The sequence below is a fragment of the Triticum dicoccoides genome, chromosome 3B (genome assembly GCF_002162155.2).
Source record: "Triticum dicoccoides isolate Atlit2015 ecotype Zavitan chromosome 3B, WEW_v2.0, whole genome shotgun sequence".
In the NCBI taxonomy this organism is placed as follows: domain Eukaryota; kingdom Viridiplantae; phylum Streptophyta; class Magnoliopsida; order Poales; family Poaceae; genus Triticum; species Triticum dicoccoides.
In genome coordinates this window covers 52,539,122-52,547,630 of record NC_041385.1, presented here as the reverse complement: position 1 = coordinate 52,547,630, position 8,509 = coordinate 52,539,122, and positions in this window count along the sequence as shown.

The following is an 8,509-nucleotide window of genomic DNA, read 5'->3' as shown; positions in this document are numbered from 1 at the left end:
GGGTCCGGTAACCCTCCAGCACTCCGGTTTTCTCCGAAATCACCCGGAACACTTCCGGTGTCCGAATATAGTCGTCCAATATATTAATCTTTATGTCTCGACCATTTCGAGACTCCTCGTCATGTCCGTGATCACATCCGGGACTCCAAACAAACTTCGGTACATCAAAACTTGTAAACTCATAACAAAACTGTCATCGTAACGTTAAGCGTGCGGACCCTACGGGTTCGAGAACTATGTAGACATGACCTAGAACTATTCTCGGTCAATAACCAGTAGCGGAACCTGGATGCCCATATTGGTTCCTACATATTCTACGAAGATCTTTATCGGTCAAACCGCATAACAACATACGTTGTTCCCTTTGTCATCGGTATGTTACTTGCCCGAGATTTGATCGTCGGTATCCAATATCTAGTTCAATCTCGTTACCGGCAAGTCTCTTTACTCGTTCTGTAACACATCATCTTATAACTAACTCATTAGTTACAATGCTTGCAAGGCTTAGGTGATGGGTATTACCGAGAGGGCCCAGAGATACCTCTCCGACAATCGGAGTGACAAAACCTAATCTCGAATTATGCCAACCCAACATGTACCTTCGGAAACACCTGTAGAGCACAGTTACGTTGTGACGTTTGGTAGCACACAAAGTGTTCTTCCGGTAAACGGGAGTTGCACAATCTCATAGTTGCAGGAACTTTCTATAAGTCATGAAGAAAGCAATAGCAACATACTAAACGATCAAGTGCTAGGCTAACGGAATGGGTCATGTCAATCACATCATTCTCCTAATGATGTGATCCCATTAATCAAATGACAACACATGTCTATGGTTAGGAAACATAACCATCTTTGATTAATGAGCTAGTCAAGTAGAGGCATACTAGTGACTTTATGTTTGTCTATGTATTCACACGTGTATCATGTTTCCGATTAATACAATTCTAGCATGAATAATAAACATTTATCATGATATGAGGAAATAAATAATAACTTTATTATTGCCTCTAGGGCATATTTCCTTCATAGACTTCCAAGATAGGATCAAGAACACACATATATTTATGAAAACATAATAGGTCCAGATCTGAAATCATGGCACTCGGGTCCTAGTGACAAGCATCAAGCATAGCAAAGTCATCGCAACATCAATCTCAGAACATAGTGGATACTAGGGATCAAACCCTAACAAAACTAACTTGATTACATGATAAATCTCATCCAACCCATCATCGTCCAGCAAGCCTACGATGGAATTACTCACGCACGGCGGTGAGCATCATGAAATTGGTGATGGAGGATGGTTGATGATGACGACAGCGAGGAATCCCCCTCTCCGGAGCCCTGAACGGACTATAGATCAGCCCTCCCGAGAGAGATTAGGGCTTGGCGGCGGCTCCGTATCGTAAAACGTGATGAAACTTTCTCTCTGATTTTTTTCTCCGCGAGATGGAATATATGGAGTTGGAGTTGAGGTCGGCGGAGCCTCAGGGGGCCCACGAGACAGGGGGGCGCGCCCAGGGGGAGGGCGCGCCCCCACCCTCGTGGACAGGGTGTGGCCCCCCTGGTCTTGATTCTTTCTCCAGTATTTTTTATATTTTCCAAAAAGTGACTCCGAGGATTTTCAAAACATTCCGAGAACTTTTGTTTTCTACACATGAGACAACATCATGGTAATTCTTCTAAAAACAGCGTCAGTCCGGGTTAGTTTCATTCAAATCATGCAAGTTAGAGTCCAAAACAAGGGCAAAAGTGTTTGGAAAAGTAGATACGTTGGAGACGTATCAACTCCCCCAAGCTTAAACCTTTGCTTGTCCTCAAGCAATTCAGTTGATAAACTGGAAGTGATAAAGAAAAACTTTTACAAACTCTATTTGCTCTTGTTGTTGTAAACATGCAAAGCCATCATTCAGGTTTCAGCAATATTATAAACTAATCATACTGACAATAACACTTAGGTCTCACAATTACTCATATCAATGGCATAATCAGCTAGCGAGCGATAATAATAAAACTCGGATGACAACAATTTTTCAAAACAATCATAGCATGATATAACAAAATGGTATCTCGCTAGCCCTTTCTGAGACCGCAAAACATAAATGCAGAGCACCTTTAAAGATCAAGGACTGACTAAACATTGTAATTCACGGTAAAAGAGATCCAGTCAAGTCATACCCAATATAAACCAATAATAATGAATGCAAATGACAGTGTGCTCTCCAGCAGGTGCTTTTTAATAAGAAGGTGATGACTCAACATAAAAATAAATAGATAGGCCCTTCGCAGAGGGAAGCAGGGATTTGTAGAGTTGCCAGAGCTCGATTTTAAAATAGAGATTGAATAACATTTTGAGCGGCATACTTTCGCTGTCAACGCAACAACTATGAGATGGTTGTATCTTCCATACAACATGCATTATAGGCAGTTCCCACGCAGAATGGTAAAAATTTATACTCCCCCAACCACCAACAATCATCAATCCATGGCTTGCTCGAAACAACTAGTGCCTCCAACTAACAACAATCCTGGGGGAGTTTTGTTTAATTATTTTGATTTGCTTTGATCTTTTTGGATCATGGGACTGGGCATGCCAGTTACCGGCCCTTTCTCGTGAATGAGGAGCGAAGTCCACTCCTCTTAAGAATAACCCACCTAGCACGGAAGATATAGGCAGCCCTAGTGGAAACATGAGCGGCTCGAGCATACAAAACAGAATTTCATTTGAAGGTTTAGAGTTTGGCACATACAAATTTACTTGGAACGGCAGGTAGATACCGCATATAGGAAGGTATAGTGGACTCATATGGAACAACTTTGGGGTTTAAGGAGTTTGGATGCACAAGCAGTATTCCTGCTTAGTACAGGTGAAGGCTAGCAAAAGACTGGGAAGCGACCAACTGAGAGAGCGACAACAGTCATGAACATGCATTAAAACTAATTTACACCGAATACAAACACGAGTAGGATATAATCCACCATGAACATAAATATCGTGAAGGCTATGTTGACTTTATTTCAACTACATGCGTGAACATGTGCCAAGTCGAGTCACTCAATTTATTCAAAGGAGGATGCCATCCCATCATACCACATCATAATCATTCTAATAGCATGTTCGCATGCAAGGTAAACCGTTATAACTCAAAGCTAATCAAGCATGGCACAAGCAATTATAATCTCTAAATGTCATTGCAAATATGTTTACTTCAGAAAAGCTAAATCAGGAATGATGAACTCATAATATTTACAACAATAAGAGAGGTCGAGTTCATACCAGTTTTTCTTATCTCAATAAGTCCATCCTATATCGTCATTATTGCCTTTCACTTGCACGACCGAACGATGTGTATAATAATAAGAGTGTACGTGCATTGGACTAAGCTGGAATCTGCAAGCATTCAACTCAAAAGAGAGAAGACAAAGTAATATGGGCTCTAATTAAATAAACAATCATGCATATGAGAGCCACTAAACATTTTCAATATGGTCTTCTCGACCCCCAAAGAAAAGAAAATGAAACTATTTACACGGGAAAGTTCCCAACAAGTAAAAGAAGAACGAGAAATCTTTTTGGGTTTTCATTTTAATTCTACTACAAGCATGGAAATTAAACTAACTGATTTTTTTGGTTTTTCTTAAGGTTTATCAAACAGACAAGAAGAAAACTAGAAAAAGAAATTTAAAATAGCATGGATAATACAATGAAAGAGTATGAGCACCGATGACTAGAATAGTGTGTGAACATGAATGTAAAGTCGGTGAGAAATGCATACTCCCCCAAGCTTAGGCTTTTGTCCTAAGTTGTTCTAATGCCAAGTGCCACTGCTATTCTCCCCGATGAACTGGGAAGTGCAATCAGGATACCACTGGCTAGCCATCTCCGGATCCCACTAGAAAGATGATCCACGATAAGGGTCCAGTGCAGGTTCCGGTTCAGGTTTAGGTTCTGGAGTGGATGCTTGGCCTCGATGAGCGTACACCGCCTCCGGTGTAACAAGAAAATTATCTGTAGTCAAATCAAACAACAAAGGTGCAGGCAGAATAATAGTCTCACTGTGTTTTTTATTAAATCTCAAGTTATACAGGAGCGTCTTATCATCATTCTGAACAATAAAGTTGTGTGCTACCATGCTCCTGTAATCTAAAATGTAAGAGGGCAAGATTGTCTCCTCTTTCTCATAGTGCCTAATAGGTATTCTAAAATGTCTAGCAAGACGTGAAGCATAGATACCTCCAAATATGGGCTCTTTTGTACGATTCAGGCTTAGCCGTTTAGCAATGACGGCACCCATACTAAAACTATTGTCTCCAAACAAGGCATGCTGAAGAATGATAATATCAGGAACATTAAAGTTTCCACTATTTTCACGACCAATCAAGCATCTACTAGCAAATATAGCAAAGTAACGTAAAACAGGAAAGTGTATGCTAGAGATTTTTGCCTCGGAACCTTTCTTTGGCTCCTCTACAGCTATAGCGTTAACAAAGCCATCCACATCTTCACGATGGGGTTCCTCTAACTCTCCCTCAAAAGGTATCCTACATACCACGCAAAAATCATGTAAAGCCATTTCTCTGAATTCATCATATAAATGAAATGATACTGAAGGCGGTGACTTCTTAGGATAGTAATAAACTTTTTGCACAAAGGTATTGGTAAGTAAGAGATACTGATTTATCCGGTCGTCGAGGAAACGGTGAGGTCCGCACTCTCGATCAAAGAATAAAAATCTTCATGAATTCCAGCTTCTTTTAAGAAGTTATCACATGGCCATTCACACGACCGTACTTCCGCTAAGCGAGGAAGATTATACTTGGCTTTTCCCTTCTCTTTAGCTTGTTTTTTCTGAGAGCCTTGGCTAGAAGAGCCCCTTAAAAGTCTCCTTAACATTTTCTAAATTTTTTTGAAATTTTGGTAACTTCAAAATAAAAGTGAATAAAACTTCACAAGAATGGTAGCAACTACTCATACAAGTGCCTAGAGCCTATATCATGCATTAGAATTACTTGGAACCTCATATATTTAACATGCAAGCTCAAGAATAGGGTCAGCAAGACAGCAAGGATTTGCAATGAATAAAACACTAGAACAAAAACTAATTGGACCAATGGAGGAGTCACATACCAAGCAACAATCTCCCAAAGCAGTTTTGTGAATGGAGCTTTGCGAAAGGAGATCGAAAATCGCAGCAAAATGAGCTAGAACTCGTGCTTGAGCTGGATGGGGATTTTTTTGGGTAGAAGATGAAGTGTGTGGATGCTGGCATAAGTGGAGGGGGGCTACCAGGGGCCCACGAGACAGGGGGCGCGCCCTCCACTCTCGTGGCCTGGTGCTTGCCCCTCCTGCAGTGATTTCAGTGCCTAAAATCCTCAAATATTCCATAAAAAATCATACTAAATTTGCAGGGTATTTGGAGCACTTTTATTTTCGGGATATTTTTTATTGCAAGGATAGTTTAGAAAACAGACAAATAACACTATTTTTGCTTTATTTAATCTAAATAGAAGAAAGTAAAAGGAAAGTACAGAAGGTTGTGCCTTCTAGTTTCATCCATCTCATGATCATCAAAATGAATCCACTAACAAGGTTGATCAAGTCTTGTTAACAAACTCATTCCGAATAACACGGAACAGGAGAAATTTCGAAGTGACACTAGGTTACCTCAACGGGGACATGAAAATACCCAAAAACAAGAATATCATACTTTTTCTTGACAGTAGGGAGAGGAAATTCGAAACCTCCAATAATAATTGATCGAATTTTCTCAATAGTATTTATGCTGTGAACTTGAGGTTGTTTCCTCGGAAAATGTACCGTGTGCTCATCTCCATTAACATGAAAGGTGACATTGCCTTTGTTGCAATCAATAATAGCTCCTGCAGTATTTAAAAAGGGTCTACCAAGGATAATAGACATACTATCGTCCTCGGGAATATCAAGAATAACAAAGTCTATGAAAATAGTAACATTCGCAACAACAACAGGCACGTCCTCACAAATGCCGACAGGTATAGCAGTTGATTTATCAGCCATTTGCAAGGATATCTCAATGGGTGTCAACTTACTTAATTCAAGTCTACAGTACAAGGAAAGAGGCATAACACTAACACTGGCTCCTAAATCACATAAAGCAATTCTAACATAATTTCTTTTAACAGAGCAAGGTATAGTGGGTACTCCGGGAAAACCAAGTTTCTTAGGTATTCCACCCTTAAAGGTATAGTTGGCAAGCATGGTGGAAATCTCAGCTTCAAGTATTTTCCTCTTATTAGTGATGACATCTTTCATATATTTAGCATAAGGGTTTGTTTTAAGCATATCAGTTAAGCGCAGGCGCAAGAAAATAGGTCTAATCATTTTAGCAAAACGCTTAAAGTCCTCATCATCCTTTGTCTTGGATGGTTTAGGAGGAAAGGGCATGGGTTTTTGCTTCCTAGCAACAAAATCTCTCTTATCATAACGTTGGTTTCTTGATTGTGGGTTATCAAGACCAATAGCAGGTTCAATTTCTATTTCATTATTTTTGCTAGGTTGAGCATCTACATGAACATCATTATTAGCATTATCATCAGGTTCATGTTCATCTCCGGATTGTGTTTCAGCATCAGAGATAGAAGTATTATTAGGATTCTTAGGTGTTTCTACATTAGGTTCACTAGAAGTTTGCAAAGTCCTATCATTTTTCTTTTTCTCCTTCTTAGAAGAACTAGGAGCATCTAGATTATTATTCTGAGAATCTTGTTCAATTATCTTAGGGTGGCCTTCAGGATACAAAGGTTCCTGAGTCATTTTACCAGTTCTAGTAGACACTCTAACAGCAAAGTCATTTTTATTATTTAATTAATCAAGCAAATCATTTTGAACTTTAAGTACTTGCTCAGCTTGAGTAGCAACCATAGACACATATTTACTAATGAGTTTACGTTCACCTTTAACTCTAGCCATATTGTCACTCACGCGTCCTATCTCGAAAGCATTATTCTTTAACTCTCTACCAACATAAGTATTAAAACTTTCTTGCCTGGCCATAAAGTCATCAAATTTATCTAAGCATGGGCTATGAAATTTAGTAGAGGGGATTTCAACTTTATCATATCTATAGAGAGAATTTACCTTTACTACCTGTGTCGGGTTATCAAGACAATGTGGTTCTTTGATAGGCGGTATATCAAGACCATGTATTTCTTCAATAGGAGGTAAATTCTTAACGTCTTCAGCTTTAATACCTTTCTCTTTCATTGATTTCTTTGCCTCTTGCATATCTTCAGCACTGAGAAATAGAACACCTCTCTTCTTTGGAGTGGGTTTAGGAATAGGCTCAGGAGTTGGCTCAATTGGTTCAGGAATTGCCTTAAGAATTGGCTCAAGGAGAGTCCAATTATTTTCACTAGTTAACATATTATTCAATAATAACCCAGCTTCGTCAACTATTCTTTCCCTGAAAACACAACTAGCACAACTATCCAAGTAGTCCTTGGAAGCATCGGTTAGTCCATTATAAAAGATATCAAGTATTTTATTTTTCTTAAGTGGATGATCAGGCAAAGCATTAAGTAATCGTAGAAGCCTCCCCCAAGCTTGTGGGAGACTCTCTTCTTTGATTCGCACAAAATTATATATTTTTCGCAAGGCAGCTTGTTTCTTATGAGCAGGGAAATATTTGACAGAGAAGTAATAGATCATATCCTCGGGACTACGCACACAACCAGGATGAAGAGAATTATACCAAGTCTTATCATCACCCTTTAATGAGAACGGAAATATCTTAAGGATATAAAAGTAGCGTGATTCATCATCGTGAGTAAACAGGGTAGCTATATCATTCAACTTGGTAAGATGTACCACAACAGTTTCAGATTAAAGGCCATAAAAAGGATCAGATTCTACCAAAGTAATAATTTCAGGATCAACAGAGAATTCATAATCCTTATCAGTAACAAAGATAGGTGAAGTGGAAAAAGCGGGGTCATGTTTCATTCTAGCATTTAGAGTCTTTTGTTTCAGCTTAGCTAACAATTTCTTAAGATCTGATCTATCATTGCAAGCAAGAAAATCTCTAGCAGTTTCTTCATCCATAACATAACCCTCAGGAACAATAGGCAATTCATAATCATTGGAGATCTTTCATCATCACTATCATCAATAATAGCATCTTCAATAATTTCGTCCTCTCTAGCCCTAGCAAGTTGTTCATCAAGAAATTCACCTAATGGCAAAATAGTATCACGCACAGAAGTAGTCTCATCATAAGTATCATGCAAAGCGGAAGTGGCATCATCGATAACATGCGACATATCAGAATTCATAGCAGTAGCAGGTTTAGGTGTCGCAAGCTTATTCATAACAGAAGGAGAATCTAGTGCAGAGCTAGATGGCAGTTCCTTACCTCCCCTCGTAGTTGAGGGATAGATCTTGGTTTTAGAGTCTTTCAAGTTCTTCATAGTGATCAACAGATATAAATCCCAAGTGACTCAAAGAATAGATCTATGCTCCTCGGCAACG